The sequence below is a fragment of the Pleurodeles waltl genome, chromosome 4_1 (assembly GCF_031143425.1).
Source record: "Pleurodeles waltl isolate 20211129_DDA chromosome 4_1, aPleWal1.hap1.20221129, whole genome shotgun sequence".
NCBI classification, from domain to species: Eukaryota; Metazoa; Chordata; class Amphibia; order Caudata; family Salamandridae; genus Pleurodeles; species Pleurodeles waltl.
The window spans coordinates 258,126,942-258,147,034 of record NC_090442.1 but is presented as its reverse complement, the minus strand read 5'-3'; the positions used below and the strand labels follow the sequence as shown (position 1 = coordinate 258,147,034).

At 46.0% G+C, this 20,093-nt stretch overlaps 1 pseudogene; it reads left to right on the top strand.

The window, feature by feature from the left end:
• Positions 1-10,756: 10,756 nt before the first annotated feature.
• LOC138287150 (60 kDa heat shock protein, mitochondrial-like) overlaps positions 10,757-20,093 on the top strand; it is a 108,464-nt pseudogene continuing 99,127 nt past the window's right edge.

Below are 20,093 nucleotides of genomic sequence, written 5' to 3'. Positions count from 1 at the left end.
TGAAAATTGAATGGTACTAGTGAGCCTGCAGCCCTGGTTGTGACACCCACATTAGTAGCCCATTAACCATGTCTCAGGCCTACCATTGCAAGGCCTGTGTGCAGTTTCACTGCTACTTCGACTTGCCATTTAAAACTACTTGCCAAACCTTACACTCACCTTTATCTACTAATAAGTCACCCCTCAGTTAGGCCCTAGGTCACACATAGGGCAGGGTGCTATGTAAGTAAAAGGCAGGACAGGTACATGTGCGTTTTATCTGTCCGGGTAGTAGAAAACTCCTGAATTCATTTTCCACTGCTGTGAGGCTTGCTCCGTTCATAGGGTAGCATTAGGGCTACCCTCATATGCTGGTTGAATGGCAGATTCTAATCAAAAGGGGTACCCAGGTCATGTTTAGTATGGCCAGAATGGTAATAGAAAATCCTGCTTATTGGTGAGGTTGGATTTTATATTACTATTTTAGAAATGCCACTTTTAGAAAGTGAGCACTTCTCTGCGCTTAAAATCTATCTGTGACTTACAGCCTCCTTGTGCATTTCTCCCAGACAACCACAAATACAGGATACCCGTCACACCTGCACTCATCTGCATTCTGAATGGGTCTTCCTGTGCTGGAAGGATGGAGGGCATGACACTTAAATTTCAAAGGCTAATGGCTTGCCCTCACACAATGGACTGCCAAACCCCCTACTGGGACTCTGGCAGACAGACCTGTACTGAAAGGGGAACTTGTGCACATCAAAACCACTCTTTAATGTCTCCCTCACTTCAAAGGCATTTTTGGGTATGTAAACCGGGTGCCTGACCTCACCAAAACAGACACTTCTGGACCTGAACCTGGAACCTGTCAAGAGGAACTGCTTGGCTGTCCAAAGGACTCATCTGGACTACTTTGCTGAGAAGGACTGCTGCTCTGCTGTTGCCATGCTGCACTCTGACTTTGCAGAGAAGTGCTCTCTAAGTGCTTGGATTGAGCTTACCTCCTGTTTTCTGAAGTCTCAGGGCCAAAAAGACTTCATCTCTTCAAGGAACTCCTTGTGTGCCAAAAATCAGTGCAGAGAACAACTGTGGTGTGACCGAGAAATTGCCGCACCACCGAACCGAAACGTTGCAGCCCGACTTTCCAAGTAAAGAATCGATGCAGCGCCTGCCGTGTGACAGAAAATTTGAAGCATCGCCATACCGGATCGACTCAACGACTGTGACTTTATCCTGCATGCCCAGGATTTCCACGCATCGTAACTTGCCATCAGAAAGATCCCCTTATAGCAGTGAGGGACCAAGACTGTGTGCCGGAAATCGACGAAGAACCTCTTGCAGCGTGGAAAGAAACAACGCATTGTCTGAGCTGTGTCAGAAAATCCAACGCACACCCTATTCTTCCATGCATCTCCTCCTCTACGGTCTCTGTGGGTGTTATTTTTTACGCAAACCAGGCAATTTGTGAAACCAAGAGACAATTGTTGATTTCTAAGATTGAAGACTCTTTTTAATTTTGCAAAAGTGATATCTCAACTTGTACTTATTGAATCTTTATCGTTTTTTACCTTAATTTAACCAGATAAATATCCTATATTTTTCTAAACCTGTGTGGTGTATTTTTGTGGTGTTTTCTGTATGATCTGTTGCAAAAATAATTTACACATTGAGTTCTAAGTTAAGCCTGACTGCTCAGTGCCAAGCTACCAGAGTGTGTGGGCACAGGATAATTTGGATTGTGTGTGACTTACCCTGATTAGGATTGTGGTCCCTATTTGGACAAAGGTGGATACCCCTTCCAACTAAAGACCCCATTTCTAACATATAGCTTCCTGGATCCACCATTGGTTTCATACCTATTTCTGTCACTAACTGGAAGGAGGTTGAAAGCACAAAAAATAGGAAAAATAGGTATGTCCCAGTAAAATGCCAAACTTGCGTTGAAAAATGTGGTTTTCTGATCATAGTCCGTCTGATCTTAGCACCATAAACCCTTTGTTGATGCCAGTTGCAGGGGAAAAACAGATGATATCCTCTGTAGAACTTTTTTCCCATTTTCCCCACCCAAAAACACATTTATTTGTATTTTGGCTAATTTTTCAGTCTGCTCCAAGAGAATCCAGAAACCCTGGGTACCTTTACAATCCCCAGGATGTTGGAACAAAGGGACACCAATTTGGTGTGGATAGCTTATGTGGACAAAAGGTTATGGGGGCCTAAGCACAAACTACCCAAAATAGTCAAAAAAGGCTCAGCACAGGGGAAAAGGCCTAGCAGCAAATGGGATAGGGGGCGCCAAGGTGGAGTTTGGGAGGTCATGGATCAGGGCATTACTAATGTCCAGTTGCAAAAGTATGAAGGTTTAAACAGCACTTCTGAACTTGTTTTCTGTGTGAATCACTTTCACTTTCTTTTTTTGGCAATGTGTTCTTTGAGGGTGAATTTGATGACCTGGGTGAATTCAAGAGTCAAGACAGTTGTTGAACGTTGAGGTTTGAAACTGCCAAGGTTCAGGTCAATGAGCTAGGTTTGTGCTATTTCTTACTTCCTGTTCTTGAGAAATAACAGGTGTTCTGCTTTGGTGGGGCTAAACTTCAGGTAAGTGCTGAACATTCAGGTTTGGATGAGATGCAGGGAGTGTTTGGCTGTACTGGATATCAGGTGTGGAGGACACTTTCAAGGAGAGGTGTGTTTTGTCTGCATACTGATAAATTATGATGCTGTTGTCTGTGAGCAGAGCCCCCAAGGGGCGCCATGTAAAGATTGCAGATGACAGATGAGAGTAAGGAACCCTGAGAGATCTTTTGGAATATGGAGGTGCCCATGTGAACAAACTGGTAGGGATTGGAAAGGTAAGAGGAGAACCAGTGAAAGACATTGAGAGTGAATCCCAATCAAGACTCTGGAGTGTGGGTGAGGGAGGGTTAGTAGACTGTGTTGAAGAGCAACTGAGAGGTCCAGGCATATGAGGAGGCATTGGTCATCTTCATCTGCACTCAGGAGGGCAATATCTACAATGTGCAAAGTAGCATTATCTGAAGTCGGACTGATAGTCATGAGGGAGATGGTTAGAATAAATGTGATCTTGGAGGTGTACGTAGACTGCTTTTTTCAATGATCTTGCTGATGAATGCTAAGTAAGTGATGGGACGGTAGTTGGTGAGGTCACCAGAGTCTAATGTAGGTTTCTTTCAAAGCGAGGGGCTTCTGCATGCCATATTACAAGTTGACCCATATGCCCTGGGATATCAGTTCAGTGAGCTGGAACGTCAAACCTGAAAAACTTTACATTTTTTCTTTCCAAATTATTACTTTGAAAGATTTACTTACCACAAAAAAGTCAAAATATTCAAAACTTTGATGCTATAATAATTAAACAATAATAATAATTGGTTAAACACAACAGAAATAACAGAGAGAAAGAAGAGGGGAAAGAATAGGAAAAAAGTAGGAGGGACATTCTCTCCTTTAAAAAAAGGATGAAAATGTTTTCAGAAAAACAAAAAATCCAAAAGAGATATTCGGGAAAAGAAGTGCAAGAAAGCAAGACGGTAAGGCAAAAGGAAACAAACAATAGAAAAAGTCAATAGATCTTGCCTCCTAAATGGTTATTTATTGACTTTGCTGAAGCTTGTTTCCAATCACAGGTTTGCACATAAATCAAGACCCATGCACACACAGCAGCAACCATGTAATGGGATTTCTAATAAACAAACTTATTCCAATATGGCTGTGGATGTGCATGCATCATGATTTTTTTGCACATGCATGTGTCCTGATATGTGCACACGCAAGAATTATCAAGCAAGGTAGTTGTTAGAAATGGGGTCTTTAGTTGGCAGTGGTTTTCACCCTGTCCAAGAAGGGATCCTCACTTTAGTCTGGGTAAGGGAGTCTCACAGCTAAGATAACCCCTGCTCACCCCCTTGGTAGCTTGGCTCAAGCAGTCACAGTCAGGCTTATCTTAGAGGAAATGTATAAAGTATTTGTACAGACACACACACACAGTGACACCGTGAAAACACCACAAAAGTACTGCACACTAGTTTAGAACAATAGCTAATATTTACCTGGGTAAAACAAGACCAAAACAACAAAAATCCACCATACACAAGTAAAGATACAAATTTTCAAAGATTAAACCTTAATATAGTGCTTAGGAACACAATACGACTGACTGGGTATATCACAGCGTCTTGACGGAGTCGTTTCCAACATTCCGACACCACTCACGAGGGAGTGCAGGTCAGTCATGGAGTCTCATGATCCCGGGTACAGTACCTTGGAAAACGTTGAAGTCCAGGAGTGTTCTAACTATATGGTGTAAGAGGTCCAGTACTTATACCCATTTCTGTCTTTAAAGTAGGCAAACTTCAAAGAGAAGTCTTTGTAGTGCACAAGACCCTACCTTTCCCTGCCTTGGCCCCAAACACACTCCAGGGGGTTGGTGACTTCTTTGTGTAAGGACAGGCACAGCCCTAATCAGGTGCACATGTCAGCTCCTCCCAACACTCTAGCTCAGGAAGACCCATCAGTCTGGTGATGGGCCATCAGGATATGCAGGGCACACCTCAGCTCACTTTGTATGACTATCTAAAGTGAATGCACAAACAGCCAAACTGTCATACTGACCCAGGCGTGTATTCCACACATGGGCAGAGGCACAGAATGGATAAGCAAGAAAATGCCCACTTTCTAAAAGTGCTGTTTTCAAACCTACAATTGAAATAAACAACTTCTCCAAAAGATGTATTTTTAAATTGTGAGCTCAGAGACTCCGAACTCCATATCTCTATCTGCTCCCAATGGGAAATTACACTTAAAAGGTTTTTCAAGGCAATCCTCATGTTACCCTCCTGGAGAGTAAGATCTTGCAACAGTGAACAATGAATTTAGCAGTATTTCACTATCAGGACATGTAAAACACATCTACCTTTTAAATGCACTACACCCTACCCATGGGGCTACCTTGGGCCTACCTTATGGGAAACTTAACAGGTATTAAAGAGGGAAAGTTTGGGCCCGGCAAATGGGTGCACCTGCCAGGTCTAAATGGCAGTTTAAAACTGTACACACAGACAGTGCAGTGGCAGGCCTGAGACATATTTACAGGGCTACTCGTGTAGGTGGCAAAATTAGTGCTGCAGGCCCACTAGTAGCATTTGATTTACAGGCTCTGGGCACACACCATGCACTGTACTGGGGACTTACTAGTAAATCAAATATGCCAATCATAGAGAAACCAATCAACAATACATTTTAGAGTGAGAGCATATGCACTTTAGCACTGGTTATCAGTGGATAAAGTGCACAGAGTCCTAAAGCCAACAAAAACAGGTCAGAAAAAATGAGAAAAAGAAGGCAAGAAGTTTGGGGATAGACCTGTAAAAAAAGGGCCATTTCCAACAGTGGTGATTTCAAATTTACATTTCTAACACAGAAAATGGGTATGTTTGAATGCTAATGTAACATGTTAAAAAAAGTAAAAAACAAGTGTGCATAAAGCATAAAAAAAGAAGTGAGAGACCTTGCAGCACTTTGCAACTGTCAGCCCCCCTGTAAATACATAAATATATAAATAAATGCTATGCATATCACAGAATTCATGATGTGGAGTGAGGCCGGCAGCATCAGAGAGGATGGAAACGAAAAGGGAAATTCAACTGGCCACTCAATGCAAAATAGTGTTCAGCACTGATTATATATTAAAGTTGCACATCAGTTGCTTCAAATCTGTCGCTGAAAGTTAACACACCAATAGTATAGCCGCGTTGAAAACTCGCTGCTGAAATATGCGGCACACTGCATGTAATAAGTTCAAATCCGTTTCAGCATTTCATTCTGAGGTGAAAAACTTACGTACCAAAAATAATTGGTATTAGTAGCACCATTTATTCACAGCATCGAGAAACTGCAGAGAGAAGCCTTTTAAAAAAAAGTTCATAGTATTAAGTTGTGTCACCCAGTGGAGGATGGAAGTATTTAGTCCCCTATTATTTGATGTTTAGTAATTAAGTAAAAATGTAAATTTGCACACCCCTGGTATTGATTTTCACTGCTGGTGTCAACCACTTCTCAGTACAGTGACTCCGATAAAGTGCTAATTAGCAAAAAAGCACGTTCAGGCGCAAGGCACTTTAGATATGTAAAACACAGACGATTCTCTATTTATATATTCATATAAGGCAGAAATCTAAAAAATGTGATGTATTACGCTGAGAATATGATTAATACTTGTATTTAGTTGTTAATAAAGCAATTGAAGCTGTTTGAGTATGGCCATATCTGTTCTGGGTTTTTGTACCCTGAAATGATAAACCATTGCCAAAGTCATAGGACCTTGTAGGAAAATGTCAAATACAGTAAAGACTGGATGCTATAAAGAACGTTCTTAATATACAGAGCACACAACACAACTACTATGAGCCAAATTAAATAGTTGCCTTTCTAATTGTCCGGTACAAGGCCCTGGTTGTTGGGATGCACTTGCCTGCCATTCACAAAATTATATTGTTGGTTGTGATGTGCACTTGGTACCTTGGTCATGTTTGGATGTTGTGGCCTGAATGAAAGTATTCCCTTTTGTGTGACAAGACAAGCCGTAAAAAATAACTTTTCCTGGCAGTGGAAAAGGAACATTTTTCTTCTAGAGTAGCCCATGTGCTCCTTTTGTGTGTTTCCCAATTTTTAAAACATAGGGTAACATAAAGGTCAACAGTGAATATTGGTGACTGGAAATATCTGAAAGTGGTGTGGCTCAAATTTCCAGTAGCATTGCCTATAGTGAAAGAAACAGTAGGACGGTAGTTTTTCCCGAGTTCTTGGGAGGTGTCCGCCCCTCAATCAGTTTAAAGTATATACCCTACATTTGTTAAAATGTAATAGGATCTGAAACAATACTCATGGAATAATTAGGTGTACAAATCAAGCTCAAACCTCACCAAGGTTTTTGGGGGTTTACGCTCTGCAAGAAATTATTAAAAACGGAGGGATTATTGTGCATTGTTCTGCCAAGTTTCAGATATTTTGCAAACATTTCATGGGTGTTAGAGGCAGTTCAGAAAGTATTGGTAAAATTAATAGGTCTGGCATGTTTGTTGCCTGACTCAAAACAACTATCGGAAAAAAGAAAAAACTCTAGTTTCTGTGTACAGTGCATCTACAAGATAGAGAAGGATTGAGTGTGCTTTTGGGGTGTGAAATAGTCCCTCATGAATTGTAAGGCCATCAGTCCATCAAAGGTGGAAGCATACATTAAAAAGCCAATAGCTTCAATTGAGAGAGAAACATACTGGTCAGAGCCAATGCACGTTTTGGGTATATTTTGAAGAAATGTTAACAATTGGTATTGTATGCAGCTGTGTTGTAGTGCATCTAAAAATCTATCTGAATGTACATTTCACATGGCCTATTTATATTTTTTATATTTAATATAGCATCTTTGTAAGAAATGGCCACCTTCTTTTGTTGTCCTTCCAAATGTTTGCCTTGTCTGCTTTGTTGGCTTTAGAACTCTGTCCACATTACTCCTGTTAACCAAAAGTAAAGTGCTTGTGCTCCCTCATTAAACGTGGTTGAACTGGCATACTGCTAATCGGTATATTTAAATTGGCTATGAGGTCGCTAGTACATGGTACAAAGTGAACAAAGGGCTGAAAGTTAAATGCCATTAGTGGACTGCGGCACATATTTTGACATCCACTGCAGTGGTGGTGCAAACATGGCTTCAGGCCTGGCTGTAGCAGTGTAAAAACTGTGATTTGAACTGTAAAAAAAAACCTTTTGACAGGTCAAAACCTTCCTTTCATGTAGGCCTTGAAGCCCACAATGCAGGCTGCATGGCATTTAAAAGTAGGATATGTAGAAATGTAATGTTAAGATTCCTTTCAATGACTAGCACCCAAAAGTTATTTTCACTAAACGAAGGCTGGCTGGCCCACAGAGAAACATTGGAAAGCACAATTAAATGCTGATATTTCTATTTCCAGTTAAGGAACACCTAGAAATACAATGTAATAACTATTTTTAATATTTTATAAAAGGCCCAACCTAATGGTGAAGTTGCATTTTTTAAAAGAAATCATAGAAAAATAACTTTCAGAAAGTTAACTTTTCTCCAACTAAAGCCTTAGAGGCTAATTTGCATTGACCTCAACCTGTGGCCCTCTGAGAACTTGGCCCTGAATGAGGTGTGAAAACTGATCCCCTGGAAAAATGACTATTTGGGCTCTGCCTAGAAACTCAAGTTACTTCAAAGAGGACCTTCCTTGTTACATACAGATGTCAGATGACACTAGGACAAGCCCTTCTTTTGTCCTCTGAGTCGGGCAGGCACCAAGCCCAGAGTTGCCCCCAGAAATGGTTTGGAGTGACCACAGAGGAGGAGCTGCTCATTACCCTGCAAACCTTACCCTAGCCACACCTGTCTGTGGACACCCAAGCTGTGCACAAGTGGGAAGGGCTGCGCTGTCTTGAATTTTAGGAGTGAGGGGCACTGTGGTATTGTTTGAAGTAGGGCAGACAGGAACTGCTGCAAAAGTGTGTAGTTATCCCTGAGAACGTTTAACCCATGGATAGGGAGAGGGCATGTGTCATTCCCACTCAGAAGCTATTGCTGGGCAAAAATGTGGCATTCCATGGCATCCTCTTTTGAACACTTCTGTGTTTTAGGATAGGATAGGAACCTGCTGTCTGTGACTGAGATTAGCTCCAAAGGACTGGATCTGCTCCCTCTTGTACCCGTGTCAAAGAAATGAACTACACAGGTCATAAGGCTGATCTTTTCCCCAAGCTTCTTGAACTCAACAAGCTACAAGAGACCTTTTGCCTGCAACTACACAGCTGACTAGTTATGATTGTTAGCCTCTGCTTCAGTGAGTCTTGATCCCTGCGGGTTGTTCCCAGGTCTTGGATCCATTGTTAAAAATCTGGGGTGACTTAGAAAGTATTTTAACTGCAGGGCCTCGAGGGGGCCAAGATAAACCCAAGGTGCTTTGTGGCTGGGCTGAAGATTCAAGTTGCTCCTGCTCAGAAGTTTTTAACTGTAAATCCTATTCAGTAGGACATCCCAGGGAAAGCATCCAACCCCATCGAGCCCTCTACAGCTATGCTGAAGCATACCGAGTGCCAAAAAGGGCCTTAGTGTGAATGTAGAAATCTAGACTGGGCGAAGGTGCCAAATGTATCAGGCGAGAGGACTTCCCTGGGTGCAAAATTCACAATTCTTCCTCTCTGAGCTTTTCCCACCAAAACCAACCGATTCACCAGGACCGCATACAAAGGCTATCCAACCTTGGGGAGCCCTATCTGGCTCCAGCCTAGTGCCTTTTCCCCCTAAAGATTTTTGACTTGTATTTCCCAAGGTAAAACTCCAAACTGGATTGTACATGGTGTCTGCGTCCGATCCTCGCTCCATCGCAGCCTGTCTCAAATTACACCTAGACAGATGTCTACCACATGATAATCAAAAAAGGTACACTGTTCCAAAAGACATAACGAACAATCCCAGAAAAAACTGGAATGGGATTGCTACAGAAGCGGAGGCCCTCTTAGAAGCAGGGGCCCTCAGGTATCATCATCAGGCTTGCTCCATGCCAGACTGGCACTGCAATGTCTGACGGGACCATCAAAGAGGGTCACTAAGCCAACTTCTGAGTTAAGTTGAATAAACCAGTGGAGAGAAAAAGAAAATACAAACAATACCTGAAATTAAAATTGACTCAACTCTCCTAAAAAAACTCTTTTACTTGGTGATGGGGGATGTTGGTCAAGATTAAAAACAATAAACAGAGTTTAAGGGAAATAATGGCCCTTTACTCTTTAAAATAAATGTGTGGTTGGGAGTGCTATTTCTGTCCCTGCCAAGAAAGTCAACATGTTTCGCGCCTACTTATGTCTTAACAGATCTCTTGCCGCTTCTTCAGGACTATAAACTATCTTCTCCAATCACAAATGGAACAATTAATAGTATCTCACAGGTAACTAAAGGTGAGATTATACTCACTTACTTAATCATTGAGCTCCTGCACGTCTCTCAAGCCTGGAATCAAAAACGGTACAATTGCAGTATGTTGCTAGTATATTTGAATTTTCTTTCATATTTGAACACAATTAAAACGTGAATACGCAAAATAAAGAAGACAAAGGAAATAGATGTGCTTCTATTGGAAAAGTGAGAGAAAGCAATTTAAAGGAAAAAGACTAGGGAAGAGAAATGTTTATGCAAACTTACCACCTATTCTGGAGGCAAGGTATCTCTTAGGTCAGGGTATCGCGACGATTTGCCATGTTTCCTGAAGAGGAAGGGGAAGAATGTGCCCACAAACAATTAAAAACACACACGTGGCAAAGGCGGCCAGGTGGTGTACAGAGACTCGAAGGCAGTAGGTGAGACTCGCCATCGGATGGCGATGCCAACGGGGTGCAAAACGGCCTCTGGACGTTGGTCGGAAGAACTAGGGGAGCCTGCGACGGACTTTCCTACAGCAATGGCACGGTCATTGCATATGCATGGCAAACGCCATGGGGGTGATGGCAAGGAGGCGCGGCATGGTGTATCGGATGCTAAGTATGCGAATGTGAGGTTTGACATAGATGTGAAGGATGAGGTGGAGCTCGATTATGAGGATGACAGCAACGAGATGGAAGATGGGGAGATTCAAGAAAGTGGAGGTGAGCAAGGGCAAAGGGAGGGATAAGGGGCGCAGGAGCAGCACCAGCCCCCCTTTGTTTGATGTTTTAAAGGGACCGAATCCGAGTGCGGCAGCAACTGAGGATGCACGTAAGGACGATCGCGGACGTGGTTGCAAGACGGTTCAGTATAAGGAGACCCAAGAACCAGGGCTCAAAGGTAAGGGTGAATGGTGGTCCGCGTGGGTTAACCCCAGCCCAGCTCTAGTACATCTCAGTTCAAGTCCATCAGGTTGGGGGATGAGTCAATACATGAGGTGCTTGGTGCACGGGCAGCACAGTACAGAGCCATGGTGCCAAAACTGCTTAGGAGGATGTGGTGTCTGGGGCGGCTGGGGAGAAAGTGATTGAGGGGGAGGTAGAGGGTGAACAGAAGGATGGGGAGGACATTAGAAACTGCTACCCTATATGGTTTTGGCGATGCCACTGGGCTCGCGCGTGGCTGACAAAATGAAAGCCAGGATATGGAAACACAAATATGTAGACATATTTAGGCTCCTCCACAGAGACATACAGGCAAAAGAAGGGTCCAAAGAAAAAGAAGGGTGGGAGCTTGTTCCCATTACTATGGAGAACTGAACATCCATTTTTCTTATTTATGCTAGCATTTATTGTAACAAATACCCTGAAAGAGCCATTGCGTTGTTTAAGTACATGGATATCATCTGTTCGGCACAGATACATTTTGGGGGATACATATGGCTTAGCTACGATGAGAAGTTTAGAGCGAGGAGGAGTGTGAACCCGGAGAAACCATGGGGGGGTGTAGATTCTGAATTGTGGATGCAGTAGATGGCATCATCCCATTCTGTGGCATCGATACACACGGCAAGCGGCTTTCCAGTGTTACTTAAGCCTTTTCACCCCCGTTTGCCCAGGTGGGGGCAGGTAACACACAGCGTACCCCTGTTCCTATTGCAGGAACCTGCTGGAATTTCAAGAAAGGCTTCTGCTCGAGACACCAATGTAAATTCAAACACTAGTGCTCCAAATGTGGGGGGTGGCACCTGCTCATGCAGCATTTCTCACTGGGCAGTCCAGAGGAGCAATGCAGATAAGCCAAGATTCACAGAGCTCCAGGCGCTCCTGGGCCAAAGGTGTCCTACACCAATTAACTGCCCTGGTTGCGCATGTATCCTGATAAGGAAGTAGCGCTGAGATTGGAATGGAGTTTCAGAGAAGGTTTCCGGGTGGGGTATCAAGGGCTGCGGGTGCGGCAGTGGGCTGACAATTTGAGTTCAGCCAGGGAGATGCCATGTGTGGTTTCAACCAAATTGAGCAAAGAGGTCGATGAAGGAAGGATTGTGGGCCCCTTTTACGGGTGGCCCATGAAGGACTTGATGATTTTGCCATTGGCTGTGGTGCCAAAGAAGAAGAAAGGGGAGTTTTGACTCATTCATCATTTGTCATGGCTGGAGGTGGCATTGGTGAATGATTTCATCATGCGGGGGACACACGAGTGGTGTATGCATCAGCTGACAAAACCATTCGCCTGATTTGTGGGAGTGGTAGGGTTTCGGAGCTGGCTAAGTGTGACATCAAAGCGGCTTTTCGACTCTTACCCATTCACCCAGACGATTTCTCATTGCCGGGTATGTAGTTGGATGGGGCTATCTATGTGGACAGGGTTCTTTCTATGGGTTGTGCTATCTCGCGTGCCTTGTTTAAAGCGTTTAGTACCTTTTTGCAGTGGGTTTTCACAAAGGTGAGTGGACATCGGGCAGTGTTGCATTACTTGGATGATTTCCTGTTTGTGGGCGAGGCAGAGTTTGGGGCATGTGGCAGGGCGCTGAAGTGTTTTGAACAATTGGCACTTGACATGGGGGTTCCTTTGGCTACAGAAAAGACGGAGGGTCCAAGTATTCTACTGACATTCCTGGGCCTTGAACTGGACAGCGTGGTACTCATAGCAAGACTGCCAGCAGACAAAGTGTAAGAAATTGTGTTCTTTCTTCAGCACCTTTGTTTGCTACATAAGATTGAAGGTGGCCCAGCAGCTATTGGGTTTTCTCAATTTTGCTTGCGGGGTGGTACAGGGGCAGGACGTTTTGCTGGCGAATGGGCCTTGCTATGTCGGGTGCATCGCTTCCTAATCACCGGATTCGGATGTCTGTGGGGCTGAGGGAGGACATCAGGGTCTGGGAAGGTGAAACGCCCTGAACGACGGCTCCGTAACAACGAAGTCGTGGACAGCGAAAGCGGGACAACGCTTTCGTTAACCTCGACTTCGTTGTTTTGTGCCTTAACCACGCATGTGCTGAACAACGCACATGCATGGTTAAGGCACAGAACAAGGGAGTCGGCTGAGGAGGATGACGCGATGAGTCAGGTAAGTGGGGCGGGGGTTGGAGTTTTAGTTTTAGGGGCGGGGTGGGGGGTCGGTGTTTTTTTTAGTTTTTGGGGCGGGGTGGTGGGTTAGGGTTTTAGTTTTTGGGGCGGGGTGGGGGGTTGGGGTATTTTTAGTTTTAGGGGGGTGGGGGTTGGGGTTTTAGTTTTAGGGACACAAGAAACCCAAGGCTGACCCCAACGATCTCAAAAACTTCTGACCGATCTCTCTCCTTCCTTTTCCAGCGAAAGCCATCGAGAAGATCGTCAACGCACAGCTCGCCCACTTCCTAGAAGACAACTCCATCCTAGACCCCTCACAATCTGGATTCAGACGAAACCACAGCACTGAGACCGCACTCCTCGCCGCCACAGATGACATCAGACAACAAATGGACAACGGCGAAACCTCAGCCCTCATCCTCCTCGACCTATCAGCCGCTTTCGACACAGTCTGCCACCGCACCCTGCTAACCCGTCTCCACGAAGCCGGCATCCAAGACAAAGCCCTCAACTGGATCTCATCCTTCCTCTCCGACAGAACCCAGAGAGTCCGACTCTCACCCTTCCGCTCCAAAGCCACCAACCTCATCTGCGGCGTCCCCCAAGGCTCCTCTCTTAGCCCAACGTTGTTCAACGTCTACATGGCCCCCCTCGCACAACTGGCCCGTCAACACAACCTTAGCATCATCTCCTACGCCGACGACACCCAGCTCGTCCTCTCCCTGACCAAAGATCCGCTCACCGCCAAAACCAACCTCCACGAGGGACTAAAATCCATCGCCGAGTGGATGAGCAACAGCTGCCTGAAGCTCAACTCCGACAAGACAGAAGTCCTCATCCTCGGACGCACCCCCTCGGCCTGGAACGACTCCTGGTGGCCCACCGCCCTGGGACCCCCACCCACCCCAGCCAGCCACGCACGAAACCTCGGCTTCGTCCTCGACTCTGCTCTTACCATGTCCAAACAGATCAACGCCGTCTCCTCTTCTTGTTTCAACACCCTCTGCATGCTCCGCAGGATCTTCAAGTGGATTCCAACAGGAACCAGGAAGACGGTGACTCAAGCCCTCGTCAGTAGCAGACTTGACTACGGCAACGCACTCTACACAGGCATCCCAACGAAAGACATCAAACGACTCCAACGCATCCAGAACGCATCCGCCCGCCTGATCCTCGACATACCCCGCCGATGTCACATCTCCCCCCACCTGAAGGACCTCCACTGGCTCCCCGTGGAAAAAAGGATCACCTTCAAACTCCTCATCCACGCACACAAGGCACTACACAACACCGGACCCACCTACCTGAACACCAGACTCAACTTCTACGTCCCCACACGTCAACTCCGCTCTGCCAACCTCGCCCTCGCCATCGTCCCCCGAATCCAGCGCAAGACCTCTGGCGGCAGATCCTTCTCCTTCCTCGCCGCCAAGACCAGGAACTCTCTCCCCACCTCACTACGCCAGACCCAGGACCTCCTCACCTTCAGGAGACTCCTCAAGACATGGCTCTTCGAACGCTAGCAGCACCCCCCCCTCCCCAGCGCCTCGAAACCCTGTCGGGTACATAGCGCGCTTTATAAATTCACTGATTGATTGATTGATTGAGGGACGGGGTGGGGTTTGGAGTTTGAGTTTTAGGGGAGGGGGCGTCGGGCGGTTTAGGGGCATGGGGGAGGGGTATTTTTAGTTTTAGGGGCGGGGTGGGGGGTCGGGTAGTTTTAGTTTTAGGGGCGGGTGTGGGGGGTTGGGGTTTTAGTTTTAGGGGCCGGGGTGGGGGGTCAGAGGGTTTTAGTTTCAGGGGTGGGGGTCGGGTATTTTTAGTTTTAGGGGCGGGGTGGGGGATTGGGTAGCTTTAGAGGAGGAGGAAGAGGGCTGTTTAGGTTTAGGGACGGGGAGGGAGGGAAGGGGTATTTTTAGTTTTAGGGGTGAGGGTGAGGGGTCGGGTATTTTTAGTTTTAGGGGTGGGGGGTCGGGCGGTTTAGGTTTGGGGGAGGGGTATTTTTAGTTTTAGGGACGGGGTGGGAGGGTCGGGTATTTTTTGTATTTGGGGTGGGGGGTCAGGTGGTTTAGGTTTTTACGGGTGGGGGATTGGGGTGGTTTAGGTTTTAGGGGTGGGGGGTTGGGGTGGTTTTAGGTTTTAGGGACGGGGTGAGGGGTTGCGGTAATTTTAGGGGTTGGGGTGGTTTTAGGGTTTAGGGGTGGGTTGGGGGGTCGGGTAATTTTAGGGGCGGGGTGGGGAGCTGGGGGGATTTTGGGTTTTAGTGGTGTGGTGGGAGGGTTGGGGGGTTTTAGGTTTTAGGGGCAGGGTGGGGGGCTCTTGCACTTTTCCAGATGTGATCTCCCCCTGGTAGTTTTAGGGGTGGGGGTGTTGGGGTGGTTTTAGGTTTTAGGGGTGGGAGTTGGGGTAGTTTAGGTTTTAGGGATGGGGTGGGGGTTGGGGTTGTTTTTGGGGCAGGGTGGGGGTCGCGGTAATTTTAGGGATGAGGTGGAGGGTTGGGGTAGTTTTAGGGGCAAGGGTGGGGGGTTGGTGTGGTTTTAGGGGAGGGGGTGGGGGGTTGCGGTAATTTTTAGGGGTGGGGTTGGGGAGCCAGGGGGGACGCATGCCGGAACCATGCATGCCTATCACTAATGCCTTTACCAGGAATGCCTTTACAACGAAAAATTGTTATTAAGGCATTCGTGGTAAAGGCATTAGTGGTAAAAACGCGGTCGTTGTTCCGACCTCGTTGTTCAGGCATGCGTTGTTCCAGCATGCATTGTTCCGACATACATTCTCTGGGAAGTGTTCCTTACTCAGTTTAATGGGGTCTCCTTGGTTTTTCAGGAGGCGGACATGGTGTGGCAGGTTCAGATATTCTCAGGCCCGGCAGGAGCTTCGGGCTGTGGACTGTTTTGGGACGACAAGTGGTTTGCGTAACCTTGGCCACAACAGTAGTGGGCTCAAGGCAGGAGTATAGCTATCCTGGATTTTTTTCCTTTGCTAGTGGCGCATTCCAGGGGTCAACAATTCTATTGCTGATACCCTGTCTTGTTCACAGTGCCAACGTTTCTGCAGTTTGGCACCTGGCGCAGATGAGCACAAGACAACAGTCCCGGTGGACATTTGCGAGTGGGGGGCATGATGGTCATTTGGCTTCTTGAGAAGTCATTAGTCCATTCAGAAGAGTTATTGTCTGGCATGGTTGGAGTTTCAATCTTTTGAAGGGATCGAGGGGCAGTGGTGGAGTCAGGATCATGGTGCACTTGAGGCACGAGTGATTCGTTTTGTGTTGCTTTTGATTCAAAAGGATTTGTCGCCTGCAACAATCGGGAGCAAGTTAGTGGGGGTGTTTTTATATGGGAAGTTGTTTTTTGGTTTTGACCCAGTGAAAGATGACATCTTGGCGAGAATGTTAAAAGGGTGGGGAAAAGAAAGGACCGGGCAAAGTACAACATTGAGGGAGACTATCACTTTCAAATTGCTACTGGAATTGTTGCACGTGCTGCCGGTCTGCTGTAAGGATGGATATGAGGCTTCTCTTTTTAGGATGTGCATGATATGGATGTTTTTTTGGGGGGTTTTCGTCTGTCTGAATTGTTGGGAGTGGACAAGGCTGTTGGTGTGAAGCATGTGGAGGTGTGCCAGGAAGGTGACCGGTTGGGCATTTGGCTGAGGAGGCCCAAGACATAGCAGCTTGGGAGGGAGAAATGGGTGTGGTTGAGTAAAGGAGGGAATGGTGAAGTGTGCCCGGTCGGTGAGTGGGGTAGCTTTCTGGCGGAGCAGTGCCTCCGAACGAAGGTGTTTTCTGTCACACAAATGATGAGAAGCTGACGGCATTTTAGTTGTTGGCTGTTTTGCGGATGGCATTGTGGTGGATTGGACGTCAGGCGAGTGACTTTGAGACTCATTCATTCTGGATTGGGGCGGCAACTGCGGCTACTCGACTTGGGTGGGATTGGACACAGATCAAGCGGATTGGAAGGTGATGTTCGAAGTGCTGTGAGCAATATGTGGGGGCATGAGGAGTCTTTTGGGCGTATGGGGATGGTGTGCGTACAAAAGGGGATGAGAACAGAGAGGGGGGTGCTTTTCATTCCCTCTACTGAAATTTGTTTGTCTTTAAAGGATGAGTGAGTGGCCCGGAAAGGTCCAAGGTGATCACGTGGCCGGTTGGGCATTACTTCATAAACTGGCCGGCAAAATATGCGGAGAAGCAGATCTATGGACTTTGTCTTGCATTGTTGGGCAGACGCCAGGAGGTTTTGTGGTGGGTGAAGAGTGAGATTAGATGGGGCAATTTGCTACCTTTTTTGACATCCATGATACCAAATTGGGGTTTTCCTGATGTTTTGGTGCTTCACCTGGGGGAAAATGATCTAGTGTGACTATCTGGGCTCTCCCCACTGCAACACGTGCAATGGGACCTAGCTTTGCTTTGGCAGAGGATGGCTGGAACTTGTTTGGTGTGGACAGAATTTGTGCCCTGGAGGAAATGGGGGGAGCAATGAAACATGGGGCGATCAACAGGGCTAGGAGGAACATCAATCGGGAAATTAAGGTTTTTTGCTGGGTCCATGACATTAAGGTTTTGACACATGAGGGGATCAAAGAAGAAGAGGCAGTACTTTTTTGGGATGATGGGGTGCATCTTTCGGACATGTGCAATGCATACTACATTTTGGAATTACGAGATTTGTTGGGAGAGTTGTGGAGCTAGAGGTTGTGGTTCAGGGATTCTGCTTAAAAGGTGTTGCAGCCGTTTTGCTGGTGGGGCAGCTAAACGCCCCCAAGGGTTTTGCTTGGTGGCAGTAGCTGGGGGAGGGTGGAGAGTCCGATGTGGGCCTGTCCACTCTTTCGGGTGGGGGAGAAGAAGCAGGTGAAGGATGACAGTATGGGGTATACACAAATGAAGCAGGGTATGAAAGGAGAGTATGGAAAGTAGGTGAATGAAGGTGGAGGCTGGCTGATTTTAGGCAAAAGTGGGGAACAAAATGGAAAGTGAAAGGTGGGGTGTTTCAAAAGGGGCGGACCAGAAAGGAAGCTGGAAAGTTGGAATGTTAAAATGTATTAAAATGTTTGTTGTTACTTGCAATTATGTCCCAATAAATGACCTTTTACACTATACAGTACTGTGGTGGTGATTGTGTCACAATGAAGGGCCCTGTGGAGAGCAGAGACGCAGGCTTGTCTCTCCATGGGATCCTTCGTGACAGAGAGGCATCACAAGGATGGGGCATCAAAATTAGCCCAATGGGGCCATGGCATTAGAGGTTAATGGGTGGGCATCTCATTGCTCCTGAGAGCATGTTAATACAATTGGGCAAAGAAATTGTGGATGTTTTAGAATCTAAATTAAAAGGGATGTTTGATCATTTGGGGCGCATAGAGAGCAAATTAGTTGATATTGCCTGCGATAGTTGTAACTGGGGTGGACAGGGGAGGGTCAGAGACTCAAATGCTGCCACGCAGGAGTCTTCTTGTCCAGCTAGCTCAGAGTCTACTCTCGCATTGCTGTCTTGTTGGGCTAGACATGGGCCATGTGGTTAATAAGTCTCCCTATTCTGCTGTATCTGCACCCCAGTCAGGGAAATCAAGGGATGAAGGCCCACAGAGCATGCCTCCGAGGAGCTTTGCAGTGGAATCAGTCCAGGCTTTGGATAACTTACCCACCCCTAGTGAGGCAACTAGGTTTCCGCTTGCACTTTTCCAGATGTGATCTCCCCCTGGCAGCTAGCTTGTATGTGGCCATATTAGTTGATATCCCTAAATTTCATTAGTGAGTCTACACTTGAGCTGATTAACAAAGTAGCTCACTGGGTTAAGGGGAACACCATGCTGCATGGCTACATGATTGCCTTCCATCTGAGATACTTCTGGCTAGGTGAACAAGCGGAAGGAGTTTGGGGGTGATTGTATTATTATCTCCTTTAGGAACCCCAGGTGGGTTAGGCACATTATTGAGCATCATAGGGTAGCCTATTCACCCCAAAGCAAGATTTGGGTCCTACCACTAGGTTATTTTTACAGGGATATTGCTAGTAGAGTGAGCTCCCTCACCGATACTGTGTTGGCACCCAATTGTGCTGTACAAGTTTCTAATCACTATTCCCTGTTGGGTGATTTGGATGCAACTGATTGACTCATTTGTTGCCCTGCTCAAAGTTCCTGCCCCTGTGAAGACCCTGGGTACACTCCCGCTATTTCCCCCCCTCTGGCTCAAAAATCAGTCCACTCAAGCCCAAGATATAGCTCTATCCAGTGAGTTTGACTTTTGCTCGGATGAGCTTGGTAATGGTGGTGTAAAGATCATTTCTTGGAACATGCATTGATGGTAATTTGGCATTTGATGATTGGGTCACCTTAGACTGTAAAGTTTCTCAAATCCCCTCTGATAGACTCCTCATCCAAGCCTTTCTAACAACCTGGCCTTTTGGTTTGTGTATTGTGATTATACATTTTTACAACGGCTACTTTGATTCTGGGCACATTGACAATCATAAAATGATGTCTGATTTCATGTTAGGCTTGGAAGAGTTGTTAGCATAATAATATCAGGATTATGCCATTAATTTAGGGGGGATTTTAGTGTTAAATTAGGCCTCTGCTGTTGGTAAGTGAACAGCAAATATTTGATTGTCAATGTATTGGTTTTGATACACCATCACTGGAGCAGGGGGGCCAGGCTCTCTTTCAGTTTGTGAGGCTGTATCAGTGAATCTGCTTGAAGTTTAGGATCTCCAGTATTACTCAAAATCCACGTTTGAAAGGGCGGAATGTGTGTCAGTAATTGATTATGTTAGAATTCTGTGCTTGGGTCAAAATTGGGATGAGTGCTGATAATGATCATAATCCCTTATGTGTGGAGCTCTGTATTTCAAAGAGGGTGATTGGCCTAACAACATTGCCTGCACAGTCCCTTGAAACTAACACTCAAGGGCTCTGCCTGGTGTGGAGAAATGTGGATATGGATTCCATCTTAAAGAACGTTTGTTTGAGCCATCTTCCCCTGGTACTTGCCTGTCTTCAGGGTTTTGATTCCCCTTTTGTTGTGTCTTCACATATTAGGGAGCTAGGTTTAGCACTGACCAGTCTATTGTCCAAAACCAGCAAAC